The following is a 19,663-nucleotide window of genomic DNA, read 5'->3' as shown; positions in this document are numbered from 1 at the left end:
CACTTAACGTTGTTTGTTTTCACAGAAGCTGGATGACCCCTTGTTAGAGAAATTGTCGAAGAGGCTCCTTCACTAGGCGGGAAATTGGGCTAGATCAATGATCTCGAAGTTCTTTCCATTTGAAGATTCTATGCTACTTTTGCTTTCTCCTTGCAACCCTGAAAAACGCGGGCTGCTCTGAGGAACACTGGAGGTCATGACCTCTGCTTGCTTTTTTCACGTTCAGTCTCTTCTTTGTCCTTCGTTGAAGAGACTCAGTTGTGTTAGAGCATTACTGTGTCCAGTTAAAAAGACATAATTCTCTGGATTCTTTGCAACCAGGGATGGTCTTGTGACCTAGTTCAGCCCACTCCTAGTTGCAAATGATCCAAAGACTCCAGAATGGAATATACAAAATGAGATTTAAGCAAAAGGCTACATGATGGTTGTTCTCAGAGAGTGATTATTCCCCTTATAAAAAAGAAGCACACTTAGGAAATAAGTGTCTTTTTACTTCTGCCTGTCTGGAACATAGATGCGATACCTGGAGGTAGTGTTGGGGCAGGGGCTCTCGTATGCCCATAAAGAAGAAAACCACATGCTGAAGACTGATGAGCAGGAAGCCAAAGGAAGCTGAGGCCTTGAGAACTTTCTCAAGAAAATGTGTGAAGCCTGGTCTGCCTCCTTCTCAACTTCTTGATACAGGAGTAAAAGAAGCCTTTTATAAGGCACTGTAATCGAGTTCCTGTTACAGGCAGGCTACATTTAATCTCAGTTGTCCAATACATTCACTAGTTGTGGCAGCTAGTGCCTTAGTCTGTCATCTGACCACTTGAACATTCTTGACAAGGTTAATACCATGGTACAGTGTAAAAAAAAACAACAACAAAAAAAAAACCCTGGCTTTGTGTCACTAGCTATGTGACCTCAGGCAAGTTCCTTAATCTCTTTGAGCCTTAGTTTTCTCATCCATTGAATCGAGACTATGATTTAATATCTCCTGGTTATTGTGAGGATTAAAAGAGGTAACAGACAGGGACATGTGGGTGGCTCAGTCAGTTAAGTGTCCAATTCTTGATTTTGGCTCAGATCATGATCTCAGGGTTGTGAGACAGAACCTTGCATAGGGCTCCATGCTGGGCATGGAGCCTGCTTAAGATTCTCTCTCTCTCTCTCTCTCTCTCTCTCTCTCTCTCTCTCTCTCTCTCTCTCTCAAAAAAAAAAAAAAAAAAGAAAAGAAAAAAAAAAAAGAAAGAGGTAACAGACAAACCCCCTAGCACAATGCCATGTGGGTCAAAATATGTACTCAACAAATGCAGGCTCCATTTCTCTTTTCCTGTTACAGAAGAAAATTAGTTCTATTTGTTCTCAATGGCAAATATTTGAGACGTATCTCTCACTAGTTTGAAGCTGAAAACAAAAATGTAACAGGATTTTGGTAAGCTAATGCCTAGGCAGATATTTGTACAATAAGCCAGGTAGGGTAGGGTTGCCGATGACAACTGGCAGTCTGCACAGATGGGAAAGGTGGGATACTGATCATCTACTGAAGCACCGAATGGTGACCACTTTGAAGGGTAGGATAGTAATAAAGATGATGATGATGATAGAAGGTAGTATTTCTTTTTTTTTTTAAACATTTTTTAACGTTTATTCATTTTTGAAAGAGAGAGACAGAGCATGAGCAGGGGAGGGGCAGAGAGAGGGGGAGACTCAGAATCCGAAGCAGACTCCAGGCTCCCAGCTGCCAGCACAGAGCCTGATGCAGGGCTCGAACCCGTGAACAATGAGTTCATGACCTGAGCCGAATTTGGACACAAACTACCATGCCACCCAGGCACCCCAGAACCTAATAATTCCCTTTTATTAAAAAAAATTTTTTTTTAATGTTTTTTAATTTATTTTTGAGACAGAGCATGAGCAGGGGAAGGGCACAGAGAGAGGGAGACGCAGAATCTGAAGCAGGCTCCAGGCTCTGAGCTGTCAGCACAGAGCCTGACACGGGGCTCGAACTCATGGACTGTGAGATCATGAGCTGAGCTGAAGTTGGACACTTAACTGACTGAGCCACCCAGGAGCCCCTAGAACCTAATATTTCTTAAGTACCTACTATGTGCTAGTTGCTACGGTGAAGGCATTGCTTCATTTCCAACACTCAAGAACTGTAAAGTAGCTACTATTATCTCCAGTTTATGGATAAAGAAATGGAAGCTTAAAGAAAGTAAATAAGTTGTCCAAAGTCACCCAGTGCTAGAGTTGGGGCTAGATTCCAACTCTGTCCAACTCCAAGGTCGTGTTGATGACAATAGCCTGCCTATTGGTAAGATGTAAACTAATGGTAAGCTGATTGTGAGAGCCTATTACATGCATCTCTTCTCAACTCTGAGCTCAGTGAAGTCACATAGGTAGCTTGAAATCAGCCCCAGTAAGAGTATTTACACCACAGAAGTTGGCAATTACTACACGTCACATCTGTCCCTCCATTTCCTGCTCTGAGAACTGGTTGTTAAACATTTACCAGCACACCACTGGATGGAATATAGCCGCTTTTGAAAGGCTATGGATCAGGAAACAGTGAATCTGATGGATAGCAGATATTAAAGTATTGAGTAAATGAGGACAGGAAAGCTTCTTGAACATTTCTCTTGAGTCGTTTGCCAGGCGAGATGGATTCCTACGAACAAGAGAATAGAAGGATCCTTGGGGCTACAGAAAGGGGCGTCAAGCCTGAGTGAGGGTCTGAGAACCTCACAAAAAAGATACAATGTACATTTCCCTATTATCCCAAGGTTCTTCTTTCAAATGCCTTCTCTGTGTGGGTACTTCTACGTGTCACATAAAGAAACAAAATAGAATCTCTTGGTGACACACACATATATACAAATAATTACAATGTAATGTGAGAAAAAGTAATAACAATCTGTGCACATACGTTTTTTGGTGAAGTGGTGATTTGTCATAACTACTGTGAATAACCCATTTGGTGCTTCACAGATCTTCTGAGGGGAAAACTCTTTTATTAGGATGGATTATGTTCATAAGTCAAGGCTCACGTTGCACAACATTGTCATTGTGCTGTCTCAAGCCGTGGTGTAAATGTGCACAGCTATGGAGACCAAGAGCACCCTAACAACATCTCTTTGTCCGGGTAGGTTGGTAAAGAAGGCCAGCGTTAGCTCTTTGAAGTTGACTTTCTGTCCCTCTTCAGTAGCCTTCATGTTCCTAAGTGTTCTCTGCAGGCCATCAAAGGAGAAAGGATCCGGTATGTCACTTAATGTTTATCACCATGCTGCGTGCTTATCCCTACTGTGGACTGTTTCCATCACTGTGTTACCTGAACACATTTTCAGTCTTTTACGAGGTATAATTGACATAACATTATATTAGTTTCAGGTGACCACATAATGATTCCATATTTGTATGTATTGTGAAATGATCACCATAGTAAGTCTCCTTAACATCTGTCACCATACAGAGTCGTGATTTTTTTTCTTGTGATAAGAACTATTAAGATTTATTCTATTAGAAACTTTCAGGGGCATCTGGGTGGCTCAGTTGGTTAAGCATCCGACTTTGGCTCTGGCTCAGGTCATGATCTCACAGTTTGTGGGTCTGAGCCCCGCATCGGGTTCTGTGCTGATAGCTCGGAGCCTGGAGCCTCCTTCAGATTCTGTGTCTCCCTCTCTCTCTGCCCCTCCCGTGCTCATGCTCTGTCTCTCTCCCTCTCTCAAAAATAAATAATAAACAACAAAAAAAGAAACTTTAAAATGTGCAATACAGTATTGTTAATTATAGTCTCCATTCTGTGTATTATATACCATGACTCATTCCTAAAAATGTTTTATTTATTTTTGAGAGAGAGAGAGAGAGAGAGGGAGAGAGAGAGGGAGCAAGCAGGGGAGGGGCAGAGAGAGGGAGACACAGAACCCAAAGCAGGCTCTAGGCTCTGAGCTGTCAGCACAAAGCCTGACGCAGGGCTCAAACCCACGAACTCGTGACCTGAGATCATGACCTGAGCTGGAGTCAGATGCTTAACCGACTGAGTGACTCAGGCACCCCAATGACTTATTCCTTTATAAGTGGGTTTGTACCTTTTGACCCTCTTCGCCCATTTTGCTCAACAACACTGCCCACCTCTGACAACCACCAATCTGTTCTCTGTATCTATGAGTTTGGTTTTTCTCCTTGAGCACTTCAACATCTATTATTCCTCTGATTGTGTACAAAATATTGACACATTTTCTTTAATGGAAAAAAATGATTAAAATAGAAAATCTACTGCAATATTTTTTGATTTACTAATTTACTTATATTTATATTACCACATATTTTTTCAATTTCTCAACAATTTCATTATTCTTTCTTTTTATAATTCCCTTGAGCATCCATGTGGGTTTTTCCTCCTAAGGTTTTTTTATTGTTTATGAGAGCATTTGCATTAAACAGTGATAGATTCTGAATTTTCTGTACTCTCTCTCTCTCTCTCTTTTTAACCTCTTATTACCATGTGACGGGCTTGGAATTCAGTAACACTGTGATAAAACAACTCTGGTTGTTTATCTTTCAAGATAGGGAAAGGGCTATTGAAAATCTATTCTACACTCACTTCCCCCGTGAATCTGGTAAGATTGAAAACCCACCTTTTTTATGATCAAGTATTTTATCTCTAGTGTCTGAAGGATCCTTGTGAATATTGTATCTTTGTTTCTCAGAAAAGAGTGAAGAATTAGGCTGGTCTCTTGCTGTATAAAAAGCGATTTCCTCCCAGAACAGAATGTTTAGGGGAGATAACGGTTTTCAACCTCAAAGCTATATATTCATGTCAGGGACTCAATGTCTGGGTTGTTAGATACAAGCAGAATGATAAAGATAGCTTCCCTGAGTTACATTCAGAGGAAAAGAGGATACTGGCCTTAAATTAGACCAGGGATGCTCTCCAGGCGAATTTTTAAAAACTTGGTAATAGGTCATTCTAAGTTTGACTCATTCCGTTGCTGGAAAGTCCCCTTTACTATCTCGATGAGACACTTTAATTTCTTTGAAGCTGTGGATGATTTTGGAGTTGCTATCACTCTTGTATAACTACCCCTCGTGGTTCCACAGGTACTGTAGAAATGAACAAACAAGCCAGCGCTGGGGTCAGCCTGACCAGCGTGTGGCCAGCACTTCCCCGCCTTCCAGATGGTCTTACAGGTGGGCCAGCTGGCCACTTCTGGCATCTTCTGATGGCTACTGGAAATGGACCAAACTTCATCCATCAGGGGATCTAAGAAGCAGACTGATTTCCATTGTTTAAATTTTTACATTCAAATTCATATTCCCTTAAGGACCATTTGTCTTTTTGCCTGTTTATAAGTATTATGCTGGCCTTTTCATTCCTTGAAAAGCTCAGTAAATACTTTTTTGGGGGGGTGGGGGGTGGGGAATAATGAGTTGGCTTAAATAGGCTTTTATTATGAATAGAAGTAGAGATGCATTTTTCCCTGGCATGGCTTGGACAAGCTGTTGTTATCCCTAATAATTTTTGTTATATATTTTGGAGATTTAACATTTTTTAAATGACTGAACCCCAGATGTCAACTGTCCCCCAGGACAGCTTCTGTTTTCACTTCATGTAAACCTATACACGGGATTCAGCACCATTATGAAGTCTTCACAAAACCCATTTGAAGGATGGTGGTTAATATAATGAATTTGAATCTTTGTTCTGGATGTGGAATCTTTACTATCTTCATTAACCTCTCTGCCTCAATTTCCTTATCTCTAAAATGGACATGATAAAATAATACCGACCTCACAGAGTTGTTGTCTGGGTCAAATAGAAAAATTCATATTAAGTGTTCAATAAATTGCAACTGTTATTAGTGGGCCATATAGATTTAAAAACTTTTTATTTTTTAGTTTTTTTTTTTTAATGTTTTTATTTATTTTTGAGACAGAGAGAGACAGAGCATGAGCAGGGGAGGGGCAGAGAGAGAGGGAGACACAGAATCGGAAACAGGCTCCAGGCTCTGAGCTGATAGCTCAGAGCCTGACGCGAAGCTCGAACTCACAGACTTGAGATCGTGACCTGAGCTGAAGTCAGACGCTTAACCGACTGAACCACCCAGGAGCCCCTTAAAAAACTTTTTATTAAGGAATATTTCAAACACATGTAAAAGTAGAGAGGAAAGTACAATGAAACCCCCTGTACTCACTTCCTAGCTTTATGGCCAGTCTGATTCATCTTATTTCTTACTCTTCTCTCCAGGATTCATTTGAAACAAATCTCAGATTTTGTCTTTTTACCTGTAAATATTTAAGTATAGATTTCTAAAAGATTAAGAAAAGCATCCTTTTTAAAAAATAACCATAATACCATTATCACGCATTAAACCTAAGAAAAATTCTTTAATATCAACTATCAAACCACTGTTCAATTTCCTAACTTTCTCATAAAGATAATAATTAAAAAAAATCCGTTTACTTGTTTGAATCTGGATCCAATTAAGGTCCATACACTGCGATTCTCAATACGTCTTGAATCCTTTTTAATCCATAGTTTTTCTTACCCTACCTTTGTTTTTTCCCTATTGCAATTATGGAAAAAACCGGTCATCTGAATTTTGCTAATTGCTCACCCATAGTGTGTAGCTTTTTTCCTTTGTCTCCTATGGTTCTTGTGAACTGGTAGTTAGATCTCCAGGCTTTGTCAGATTCAGCTTTGAGTTTTCAGCAGGACAGGTTTTCATGGGTCATGTGATCCTTCCATCTGGCCGTGTCTCCTTGTAATGCCAGCGGCCATTGATGGTTCGTGCCCAGATCCTTAAATTCATTTGGGATTGCAGAATGGTGATGTTCTAATTCTGTTATTTATTCTTCATTTCTTAGCTGGAATACTATTTGGTTACACAGTGTACAGTTTATATAGGAAAGGCAGGATAAATGCTTGGTTATTTCCTTTTATCAGTTTTCGGAAAAATAAGCTGTCTCACTAGTATCCGCCAACAGTGACCAATAGGTTTTAATTTGCTTTATTCTCTTTATAAACTAATGAAATAAATGTCTTTGATGTATTTAAATCCTTTGGTGTTAGAATTCATACTGATGCTCAGTGGTCTCACCTTTGGTCAGTGGGAGCCCCTTTAAATTGTCTCCAGAGCCCTTTAGGCAGGACTCTCTAGTCTCTGGCATTCTGCGTTGTCTGGAATGACTAGATGTTCCAAGCTCACCTTGCATTCCTCTTCCCCTAGAATTAGTTCTTTATAAGAAGCCCTTATTCCTTTTAGTGGAAAGAATATTTCAAGGTCACAATTTGGGTACGAGGGTGCTCATTGCTACGTTTTTGGCCATTCTTTCCAGAACTTTTCATCAGACAAAGAGAAAATGCATCATTTTCAAATTCATGACTATAGGATTTTTACTCAACCTCTTTTATTAAATTTATTTCCTTCTTTTCATACCAAGAATCTCATTTCTCAATAATGTTGGAAATAAGAGAGTTGGAACATCACATAATAACTCATTTGCTTTATCCCCGGTTATATACATGACAGTTGCAGATACAAACAGTATAAACTTCAACACCTCCTTATTAATGTTTTTGTTTGTTTGTTTTAAATAGCTCCTCTCATCCTTGGGCTATATCTCACAGAGGATGCCACTCAAATCACTTTGTTTTAAAGTCACTTAGAATGGCTTCTTTCTGATGGTTATATCACCAACTAGATACACATTTGTTTCCTTTCATTTTTTGATTTTAAGGATTGCTTTTCCTTACGAATTATTTAAACATCTACTTGATCCCCAAGTTAAATCTCCCAAACAAGACCCATCTTAAGAAGTCTAATTTCTGTTTGTTTCTTCTCTACCTTATTTCCTCTCTACTTTCCCAGATAGGTATTGTTGTTTTTACTTTATGGTTGTCTTTTGTTGTTTAAAAAATATAATCATATATATTTATTAAATATAAGCAAATATATTTTGTGTGCTATGTTCTTATATGAGCTGTAGCATAGTATACAGATTATCTAAATCTTGCTTTCTTCGCTTAACCATATATTCTGCAGCATTTAATAGATTTTTATTAATGAGTTGATAGATGCAGGAAATGTAGACTTAAAGGCAGGCGGACAAGAGATTTTTTCCCCAGTGTTTCTCTTCTCCCCGGCCTTTTTCCCTACACCAAGTACACTGTAGCCTCCAGGCTCCCGACTTTCTAGCTTGCTCTTTTTATTATGCAGATCTCTTTAGGACTCACCCCCTCCTGTTTCCTCCCCTGCCAACCCCCATCCAGCAAAAACTCCAGGTACCAGGATCCTACTGTTGGAAGCCACTGGGATCATTTTGAAAAACAAACAAACAAACAAACAAACAAACAAAAAAACCCCACAACAGGCCCACAAGGGAGTCATATATGCTAAGCTCCATGTTACCAAACAGAGACTTAACTACAGTTTCGGCTCTCCCAGAAATGGAATCTTCAACCAGTCAATCAGGAATGGCTTCATCAGCACTAGTCAGGTAATCTGTCCGATGGGTAAATCTCTGCCATCCCCTAAAGGAAAGTCATCTTGTAAGAACCAACTTCTCACCTGGTATAACTTCCTTATTTTTCTTCTTTCTAGCCATATAAGCCTTTTGTATAGCATTTCAGAGGTCCTTTCTATCTGCTAGATTTCATGCTGCCTGATTCATCAATCACTGATCTTTAAAATTTACTCAGTTGAATATAGTTTTAACAGACTATATATAATACATATATATGTATATATATGTGTATATATGTGTATATATATATATGTGTATTATATATATTAGCTTAGCAGAAAAAGTTTTCAAGATGGACAAGAGAACTGAAAACTATTGGTGTGAGTGGATCCATTCTTAACTGGAAATGTTAACAAATTCTTAAAAATGTTAAGACATTTTTGATCTTTGGGATGTGTAACTGCAAAACACAATTTGGAATATCCATGTAAAAGAAGAGGTCTTATTGGTTGGGAAGTAGGAATATTGTTCTTTAAATGAATTCCGTAGAAAGAAACCCAGTTAAGAATGGATCCACTCACACCGGTGGTTTTCAGTTCTCTTGTCCATCTTGAAAATCTTTTTTCTGCCAAGCTCATCTGGTTTCCATCCTAAGCAGGAATTACTTGCTCATCTCTATTTCAGTGCCATGAACACGCACTTCCTACATTTGGAATGTCTTCTGTTTCTATCCACTGCTTCTGTCAGCAGTTGGCTAAAAACTCAGATTCTGTAGGAAGCTTATCTGACCAACTCCACTGTCTTAGGATCCTTTTTCTATTCTACTTGCCTCAAGTTCAGTGTTGCCAGATTTAGCAAGCAATAATACAGGATGCCCAGTTAATTTGAATTTCAGATAAATAACAAATACCCTGTTCTCTTCTTTTTAGCATGAGACATGCTTATACTAAAAATTATTTGTTGTTTATGAAATTCAAATATTACTGGGGGTCTTGTATTTTATCTGGTGACTCAAGTTTAAAGATCTTGGGAAAAAAAGTAACCTCCCAACCTTGTTACACTTTATTATGTTGCTTTCACATTTTTCCATGAGTTATTTTATGTGTATATTTTGCTTTCTAAGTAGATTATAAACTCCTCGAAAGTGGAAACTGTCTTTTGTTTTTGTAGCCTCCTCCTCCCCATCGTGCTCCCCACACAATGCTGATCATCAGTTTTGAGCTCATGTTTGATGATGAATGAATACTTCCAGGGAGCTTTGTTTTGGGTTAAAGAGAAAACAACCTGCATCCTTGAGAGAAATCTTTGACTGAAACATAAAATACTGTAAAGCTGAGTAAGAATTATTTTTAGAGCCAATCTAAATTTCTAAGGCTGATTAGAGTACAGTCAGAAGTTATTACCGTATTTTCTTCTCACAAAATTACCCCATTATCTCATCTGTGATACACATTTTTATTACATTTTGTAGCTGCTTCTTGCTTCACTTAAAAAAAAAATTGTAGCAGCAGTTGCTTTCCATGGCTTTAATCACTAAGCCACCGCAAACGACTGCCTTATACCAGATTCACTATCTGCCACGTCATAATCTGTGTTGGTAAAACTCGGGCCCTTTTGAATCAGCAGAGGGAGCCAACTTCAGTTTTGATTTCTCTCTGCGGTTTAAGAATTAGCTGACTTCTAAAAGTTCAAATGTAGAGGCGACTATTTGAAGGCCATTTATTTGTTCTTAGGATTGACAATGTGGGCCTAGAGGTAAGACGCTAACGAATTCAATAACCAGTATCAGGTTTTAACGTTAACAATGGAGTGGGGCGCGATTAAAGCCAGTACCACGGATTGCGGTTATGAAAGCAGTTTAATTTGCTGCTAATTCTCTGCACAAAATGTTCTGGTGTACGTCAGGGTTTTGACATTTTAATCTTGGGTTTTGAAAGAACTGACAAGATTGCAAAGAAAAAACAGAAGGAAGGGGCAATGGCTGAGGAGTGTTTCGTCCCTGGGACAGTCGCGAGAGGCAAACAGACCAAAAAAAAAAAAAAAAAAAAAAAAAAAAAGAAGGTGGTTTGAAGGGTGGGGTGGGCACAGGAGGAGGAGGGGGAGGAGGAGAAGGAGGAGGAGGAGCTGTTCTTTTTATCTAAAAGGAACAAAAAGGGAAGTAGTGGTAAAAAGGGGGAGAAATGGTGTGTCTGGTGAACCTAATCAGAGGAATTCTCAAGCAAAGAGTAGTTTGGGGCCTGTGGTAGGAAGAAAGGAAGTAGGAACACAGTAAGAGGAGCCCTTTTTAGCCCACTTGGAAGGCTGGAAGGGGCACTGGAAGAGAAAGCAGCGGTAGCTGCTGCTTCTGAAGTCATTGTGAGCTACAAAGGAGGGTCCTGACCAGGACAAGCTGGAATTAAGGGTAGGCATAAAGAAAACTGTCGAAAAAAGCTCTGGTAAGAGGAGAGATGGACTCAGTTTGAAAAAAGAGAAAAAAGGGAAATTATTTTATTAAAAAAATTTTTTTTTAATGTTTATTCATTTTTTGAGAGAGAGAGAGTGAGAGAGAGAGCTAGCGAGCACGAGTGGGAGAGGGTCCGAGAGAGAGGGAGACACTGAATCTGAAGCAGGCTCCAGGCTCTGAGCTGTCAGCACAGAGCCTCATGTGGGGCTTGAACTCACAAACTGTGAGATCATGACCTGGCGGAAGTGGGATGCTTAACCAACTGAGCCACCCAGGCGCCCCAAAAGGGAAATTATTAGAGAGTTACATTGTAGAATCTATTTTATTTTAATTTAATTTAATTTAATTTAATTTAATTTATTTCAGGGAGGAACATTTTTAATTACCATTTCAAATTCTTTAATGGTTGTTAATTTGTATTTTCTTCAGCCTATTTTGGCATTATATATGTATATATATATTTAATTTTATTTTTTATGTTTTATTTTTTAAAATTTACATCCAAATTAGTTAGCATATAGTGAAACAATGATTTCAGGAGTAGATTCCTTAATGCCCCTTACCCATTTAGCCCATCCCCCTTCCCACAACCCCTCCAGCAACCCTCTGTTTGTTTTCCCTATTTATGAGTCTCTTCTGTTTTGTCCCCCTCCCTGTTTTTATATTATTTTTGTTTCCCTTCCCTTATGTTCATGTGTTTTGTCTCTTAAAGTCCTCATATGAGTGAAGTCATGATTTTTGTCTTTCTCTGACTAATTTCACTTAGCACAATACCCTCCAGTTCCATCCACATAGTTGCAAATGGCAAGATTTCACTCGTTTTGATTGCCGTGTAATACTCCATTGTACATATATACCACATTTTCTTTATCTAATCATCCATCGATGGACATTTGGGCTCTTTCCATCTTTTGGCTATTGTTGGTTGATAGTGCTGCTCTAAACATGGGGGTGCATGTGTCCCTTTGAAACAGCACACCTGTATCCCGTGGATAAATGCCTAGTGGTGCAATGGCTGGGTCATAGGGTAGTTCTATTTTTAGTTTTTTGAGGAACCTCCATACTGTTTTCCAGAGTGGCTGCACCAGCTTGGGTTGTAGAATCTATTTTAAGACAATTATTTTTTTGTTACTAAATTTAAAAATTTAAAAATCTTTTAGGTTTTTTAGAAATCTGTTATGGAAGGCTGTCATTTGAGGTCTCTTCTATTTGAGTGTATAGGGCCACCATCAAAAATTTTCCCCCAAGCGATAAAGAGCTTTAATTAAAATACCGCCCGTAAGTTCACCACCCAGATAGTATAACCATTATAAGTAACATTTTGATACTTACCCTTCTGGAAAATGCATGTGTCCACCTACAGATAGAATGGATATGTAATCAGGCGGTGGGATCACACTGTATGTAATCATGGTAGCAAGCACTTGCCAGGAGCTTAGGATATGCTGGGCCCTGTTCTCAGGGCTTTCCCTGTAATACTGCATTGAATCCTCACAAAACCCCAGTAAGGTAGTACTTTCATTCCCACTTTAGAAATGAAGCCCAGAGAGGTTAAGAAACTTGCTCAAGATCACACAGCTAATAGTTGGGGTGTGATTCCAGACCATTTGATTCTGGATGTGTTTCTAACCCTTATGACCATCTTTCATGTTAGTGCTCTGCAGTCTGCTTTCTTTTCACTTAAAAATAATGTATAAGGGACATCTTTTCATGTCAATATAGATCTTCACCATTAATATCACATGTATGTACTCAATCCTCTTCTGATGGGCATATGGGTTGTTTCACCTTTTTTTGCTACTGTGTACATACATCTTTGTTCATTTACTTTTTGAAATAATATACTTCTAAAAACGGGATTTTTTTTTGCGGGGGAGGGCATTGTGAACTCATTGTGAACTCACTGTGAGAAAGATTCTCAATGAGCATTCTACCAGCAGCAGGCTCTGAAGGCTTGACAGCTAATCTTGGAGTTGGACTCCCAAGCCAGAGGTTCCCTAGTGCCACCTAGTGATACTATCTCTAAATTGTAGTAGCAGCATTTTGAGATCATTCAAGAATGAACACTCCAGGAAGGATTTTGAGCAAAATGTTGTTCAGTTTTCACTATTGTAAATAATACTGTAATTATCCAAGTTACTCATATTTGAGATCACTGTTTTAGTGAATAGAGTCATTAACAATTCTTTACATCATCACAAGGTATAAACATATTTTTTTTTGTCTATCATAGAATTTCACTTATATCTTGAATCAAAAAAAAACAAACAAACAAACAAACAAAAACAAACCCAAACAGAACAAAGCAAAAACCCAGACTTACAGATACAGGGAATAGTGATTGCCAGAGAGTAAGGGAGTTTGGGGGGGTGCAAAATGGGTGAAGGGTATCAAGAAATATGAACTTCCGGTTTTAAAATAAGTCATGGGGGGGTGCCTGGGTGGCTCAGTCAGTTAAGCGTCTGACTCTTGATTTCAGCTCGGGTCATGATCTCACGGTCATGGGACTGAGCTCCGAGTTGGGCTCTGTGTTGAGCCATTGAACTGAGCTTGGAGCCTGGTTCAGATTTTCTCTCTCTCCCTCTGCTTCTCTCTGGCTTGTGCTCTGTCTCTCTCAAAATAAATAAATAAGCATTAAAAAAAAAAGAAAACTTACTGTAAGAGAGGAGAGAAATAATCAGGCAGGTGATTCAGTGGGGCGAGCCAGGGGCTCCTGGCCAGAAAAACAAGGTTCAATCAATATATCCCTGTGGTCATCTCCTAGCCAACCCTTTGGTTTCCTCGTGTAGAAAATACCAGGAGTGCCTCTAGGGGCTTTTGCAGCTCCAATCATCTGGGAGTTTGGAATCCTGATATCTCTATGGGGCAGGGCCGGGGTAAGTGTCATCTCGAACCACAAACCACGGAGAGGCAGATGTGTGAGAAAGGAGACACCAGCAGAGAAAGGGAGAGGCAGGCTGGCTGAAGGGGACCTGTGAAGTGACAGGTGGCCCCAATGCACGCAGAATGGCCAGAGCTTTGGTTAGTGTTCTGTTTTCACCGTCCTGAACATTTTCAATAAGCTTTGAACAAGGGTTCTCATATTTTCACTTTGCACTGGGTCCCACAAATTATTAGATGGTCCTGGGTAGGGAACAGAATGGAGGTGGGAGGACAGCAGAGATGTGGCACGGATGGAAGAAAGTGCAGGGTATGCAGAGAAGGGGGCCCGGTCCCTCTCCTGACCCGTGCTGTTGGGCCCCCAAGCCCACACCAAATGCTCCCCCCATTACCTGGATCCTGGGGTCCCCTTCAGCTTCCTTTGCATAGCCCACAGCCCCCAAGAAGACAAACTTTCTGGTGTTTACTGTTCACAGACAAGTATTGTGTCAGGAACCCTCTTTTAATTTTTTTTTTTTAATGTTTATTTATTTTTGAGAGAGAGAGAGAGAGAGAGAGAGTGCGAGCAGGGGAGGGGCAGAGAGAGAGGGAGACACAGAATCTGAAGCAGGCTCCAGGCTCTGAGCTGTCAGCACACAGTCTGACACGGGGCTCGAATCCATGAGTCGTGAGATCATAACCTGAGCCAAAGTCAGATGCCCACCCGACTGAGCCACCCAGGTGCCCCAGGAGCCCTCTTTTAGACTAGTTTTTTTTTTTCCTGTGAATTTGGCAGAACTTTCACCTTAATACACAGTATTTTCAGGCGCTGGCTTGTGTTTGCAGAGGCCTGCAGAATAACAGGGTTAGAGAACATCTGTCCAGTGTGTGCACTGTGGGTGAGGGCCGTGAGTGGCCACCCTCACCCTGCTCAGGCATTCCTTTGTCTTCCCAGGCACAAAACAGCCACAAGAATCTAAAGACATTCTTTGAAGAGTTTGTGGCAGCTCATCCTTTGCAGAGGCCGCAGAGGTCAGGCAACAGGAGTCTAGAAGTGAAAGTTGGCCTAGAAAGAAATCCAACATAATCACTAAGTGTAAGCAGTTGTCTTTAACAGAATCCTGGACGATGAACTCACACAGCTGAGTTGACAGATTACCTGTTGGCATTAGACAGAATTGAGGGCTAAGTTACCAGGAGGGAATTTAATACATATTTATCCATCTTAAACAACATGCCAGGCGCTGTGATAGGCGCTTTAAATATATTATTTCATCTAATGTTCACAACACCCCACGGTGGTTAAGCCCAGTTATTGGTCTCAGTTTGCAGATGAGGAAACTCAAATACAGAGAATAAAAATACATCTTAGGTCTCTGTAGTGGAATCAATATGCAGAGAGGTTTGTGAGGGTGGTGAAGGCGGTCTTTAAGGGAATATGGGGATGACTGATGTCCCATGTAGTCATTCCTAGATGTAAACAAAATGACTTATTTGAGTCTTCAAGGTCCTCCTCTGTCCACTGAGTTTCCTCCAACACTGAATGTCTGGAGTTGGGGGCTTGGGGCTTAGACTTCTCAGTCTTCTTATCTTAGATTTCTTAGATTCCCCCCTTGCCCCCATCTTAGACTTCTCATCTCTAAAGGACCAGTCAGAGAGACATGGTCTATAACAGCAGAGTTGTTTATTACACCTTTGTTGTCACTAACCTCTAACTGAAATGTAGTATTTCCTTCAATTATGAACATAGGCAGTGAACCACAGTTTGCAGGATCCTTGTTTGCAGGATCTGAGACTTCCTTCTTTTTTTTTTTTTTAATGTTATTTATTTTTGAGAGAGAGAGAGAGAAAGAAAAAAGAAAGAAAGAAACAGAAAAAGAGAGAGAGAATGAGCAGAAGAGGGGGAGAAAGAGAGGGAGATACAGAATCTGAAGCAGGCTCCAGGGTCTGAGCTGTCAGCACAGAGCCCAACGTGGGCCTCGAACTCACAGACCACAAGATCATGACCTGAACGGAAGTTGGATGCTTAACCGACTGAGCCACCCAGGCACCCCAGGATCTGTGACTTTCTTGTCAGCAGAAATCACGTATATTTTCATTTTACATTACGGGAGTTGTAGAGATTTCTGAATATCACTTACTCCCTTCACTGCTTTGAAAGTATAGTAGTTATGAGACCCATGGCTAGATCTTGTTACTGAATGCATAGTACTACATCACAAACTTCTGAGCATTTTATTCTTGTGGTAAAGATATATAGCACAGAAGTTGCCATTTGAACCATTTTGAAGTGTACAATTCAGTGGCATTAATTACATCGATGGTTGTACAACCATCCCCAGGTTTGAACGATATTTTGATAGCTATATTTTAATGTAATGGGTTTCCCCTTGTTTATATTATATTAAAAGCATTAGTCTCAGAACGGGTTACATGCTTCATCAGACTTCTAAAGGGCTCTGGGACCCATAAAGATTAAGAAGCCCTTATTTATAAAGTCTTTCCACTTTTAACATTCTGTGATTACATGATTCTAAACCAATCAAACTTTCTTTTAACAAATGGGGATTATAATATTTCTCTGCTCGAGACCTACCTAACCTTGGAGATGGCCACTTGACAAGCTTTGGGTTAAGTGTTGTGGAATACGGAAGGCAGGAGCTGAGTGTCCTTCAGCGCGGCATTGACGTTCTTGGCAAGACTTTGGCATGTTGAAGGCTCCCTGGAGACCCAGGACCTGGGATCACGTGGCACAGGCCCTCTCTCTGAGAGCCGCCTGTGAATGCCACAGTCAGGAAGGGGACAGTGCTTCACTCCTGGGGCTCAGAATCAGGCCAGGGACCCAGAGACCAGGAGGAGGTCTGCTCCCCCTTGGGGGCACGCTCAGGATGGACCCCATTAGCTGGCCGGTAGGACTTATCCACCAAGTGGTATCAGACATTTGGTATAGTTGGGGAAGTATCCATTCATTCGCTTTATTCGTTTAGCCATGTAATACATTTTTACTGCGTGCCTACTCATGTGTCAGGATTACTTCAATGAAAAAAAAGGACAGAAGTTTTGCCCTCATGGAGCTCACATTCTAGAGGAGGGAAGGCACAGGCAATAACCAAAATTTAAAAGTGCATCAGGGGCAACTGGGTGGCTCAGTCAGTTGAACGTCCGACTTCGGCTCACATCAAGACCTCGCGGTTCAGGAGTTTGAGCCCCCTTTGGGCTCGCTGCTGTCAGCCTGTCAGCACAGCATGGAGCCCGCTTTGGATCCTCTGCCCCCCTCTCCCTGCCCCTCCCCTGCTTGTGCTCTCCCCAAAATAAATAAACATAAAGAAATAAAATAGCATATAGTAATGATACATTTTGGGAAATGATACAGTGCTCTGGGAGGTGGGCTGGGTTGTAATAGTTGCTATGGTGTCCAGGGAGGGTGTTACTGAGAAGGTGACATTTGATTAAAGGCTTGAATGAGGTTGGGAGAGTGAGAGCGCAGACATTTGAGGCCAGATATACCAGGCAAAAGGAGAAGTGCAAAGGTCCTGAGGCAGGAGCACACATGACACGTTTAAGAAACACCAAGGAGGCCAGTGTGGCTGGAGCTGAGACATGAGGTAGAGACGACAGACTGGTTATAGGAGTCAGCTCCTACAGGGTCCTTCAGAGCACTGGGTTTTTATCTTAGGAAAGATCGGAAGCTGTTGGAGGGTTTCGAGTAGGTAAGGAAAATATCTGCTTTCAGTTTTTGCAGGATCAGCAGGAGGACAAGGTCTGAAAGTGCAGAGACCAGTAGAAGGCTGTTGCACTCATTCAGGAGAGGTGATGGTAGCTCAGACCGGGATGGTAATGGTGGCAGGGGCAAGAAATGGTCAGATTCTGCATATGTTTGAAGGTCAAGCTGACGGGATTTGCTAATAGATGGGATGTGAGGTGTGCTAGGAAGACAGGAACCGAGGATGATTTCAAGGTTTTTGACTGGAGCAACGTGAAAGATGGGGGCAATTATTTTGTGGGTGTCTACTTTATGGCCAGCCAGAGTTTAACCTCAGGGAGACAACAGTGAGTGGAGCCCAGTCCTTGCCTTCAAGCAGCTGATAGTCCAGAGGGTGGGGTGAGGAAGGCAGAAAAACAGGCAGCCATCATACACCTTCATAAGCCTTGTACCATCTCAACGGCTTCCAGGGTGTCCTTACGACTCTTGTCCTCATCTGTCTAAGTAGATACTAATAGTCCTTATAATGGGTTTCTATACTGAATAAATAAAATAAAGCATGCAAAGCACTTAGCACAGCACCTGGGACATAATAAATGCTAGCCAATATTCAGCACCATCACACATTAGCAATCTCTGGCATAGATTTTATTTGGTGCCTAAAGGGCAACTATATTTCCTAATTATATTTTTTTGGTTGGAATTTTATCGGTTGAACAGTTAAACTTCTTGCCTGTCGATGGGTGTCTATATGGTAAAACAGGAGCAGCTTCTGAAATGAGAACTGATTTATGTTTTCATTGGGATTCAAGTAAATGTGGGGTATGGAAGGGCAGTGGAAAAAACATGCAATTCATATTATCAGTTGAAAATGAATGCATGCCACACAGTATTCCTTTCATCTGTTGCGCTTTGAGCTTTCTGCTGGTATTGTTTCGAAGGGTTCAAATTTCTGGATTTGATAGCTTAGGGAATTATCTGTTGATCTCTTTGGCAAAGAGGTGTGGGAGTTTATAAATATTAGTTTAGATAAATATAGCTTACGATGGACATTCGATTGTTCTATTACCATCCTTGAAAGACATAGTTGTGTACAGCCAGATACGATCTCCCCACAGCCTGGCTACTCTTCACAGGGCTAACGAGGAAATAAGGGAGGGGAAAGAGGAAGAATTTTTTTTTACCAGAGGCCCAGAGCTGCAAAGCTCCTCATTTCTTACTTCTATAAACCAACATATCAGCCAACAAATACAGCCCCTGGCACGTTTTGTTTGCACATAGTCTGCACTTACTTACATGAGTGACTGAGTGAGTCCGAGGGCTGAGTCAGGCAGGGGCAGATAGAAATACGCCCCACAGAAAAATAATGGCACTTATCGTTCAGCTCAGGATGCTTTTTTTCCCCAAGTTCTATCACTGACATTACACCCTGCCATCCTGACCCCTATGTAGTGAGCGGCCAGATGGGTGTCCTCAACTGCATTTTACAGAAGACACAGCTGAAACCCAATCACCTGCCCAAGGTCAAACTCTGAGAAGGTGGTGAGTCCCCGAATCCTCGTGGGATGTGCTGCCACCAGCATGAGCTGCTTTATGAAATCGACGCACCGACACTCAGATTCTGAGGTTCCAACTCAAATGAGATGGGCTCACAAAGCACAAGATGGCCTCCCATATGAGATCAGGTGTGGCTCAAATCTCTTCCCACTGGAAGCCTCTGGTCCCTCTCACTCCGTGCGCAGGTCTCAGCCTCTCTGCCTCGCCTAAGACCAGATGCCACTCTGGGAAGTAGGGATGAGGGCTCTCAGGGTCTGAGTTCCCGGCCTCATCATCAAGTTGCCGTGCTGTCGGCACTGCCCTCACCCTGGTGGCCTCATGTTTGAGGGCAGGTTTCTGTCCTAGGTAACCCAGTCTTGGGACATTGCGCGTTAGCAACTGGGTTCATCTCTCGTTAGTTACTCACCTTTGTGGCTGGTCTGTGTTCCCGGTAGATCGATCTGTCTGGATTTAGGGGTTTTCTGTTTCTCAGGTCCTTGCCTTCACTGCAGCTGCTCAGAATCCCTTCTCCAGGGTCTATGCATGCCTCACACCTGCTCCACAAAGGTAAAATGCCCTTGGTACTAACCATCACTCTGCCACCGCGCTGGACTTTGTGTCTCAGCCCCCTTCTTAGCACAGAGTTCCCATGGTCTTGGGAAATCCTCCCTGCC

At 41.3% G+C, this 19,663-nt stretch overlaps 1 long non-coding RNA gene across 4 annotated transcripts in view; it reads left to right on the top strand.

Annotated features, from left to right (window-relative positions):
* The first annotated feature begins 8,792 nt into the window (after window positions 1-8,792).
* LOC102902431 overlaps window positions 8,793-19,663 on the top strand; it is a 96,024-nt gene continuing 85,153 nt past the window's right edge. For 3 of the 4 annotated variants that reach the window (XR_002151961.3, XR_891331.4, XR_006592319.1), the window contains exon 1: window positions 8,793-10,203. This is a non-coding gene — a long non-coding RNA (uncharacterized LOC102902431). Of the gene's footprint in view, window positions 10,204-18,905; window positions 19,139-19,663 lie in introns of all 4 variants that reach the window. The other variant, XR_002151963.3, reaches the window with a different exon arrangement.

This window comes from Felis catus, chromosome F2, assembly GCF_018350175.1.
Source record: "Felis catus isolate Fca126 chromosome F2, F.catus_Fca126_mat1.0, whole genome shotgun sequence".
Taxonomy (NCBI): Eukaryota; Metazoa; Chordata; class Mammalia; order Carnivora; family Felidae; genus Felis; species Felis catus.
Note: the sequence above shows the minus strand (reverse complement) of the source record. Positions and strands in the feature narration are given on the sequence as shown.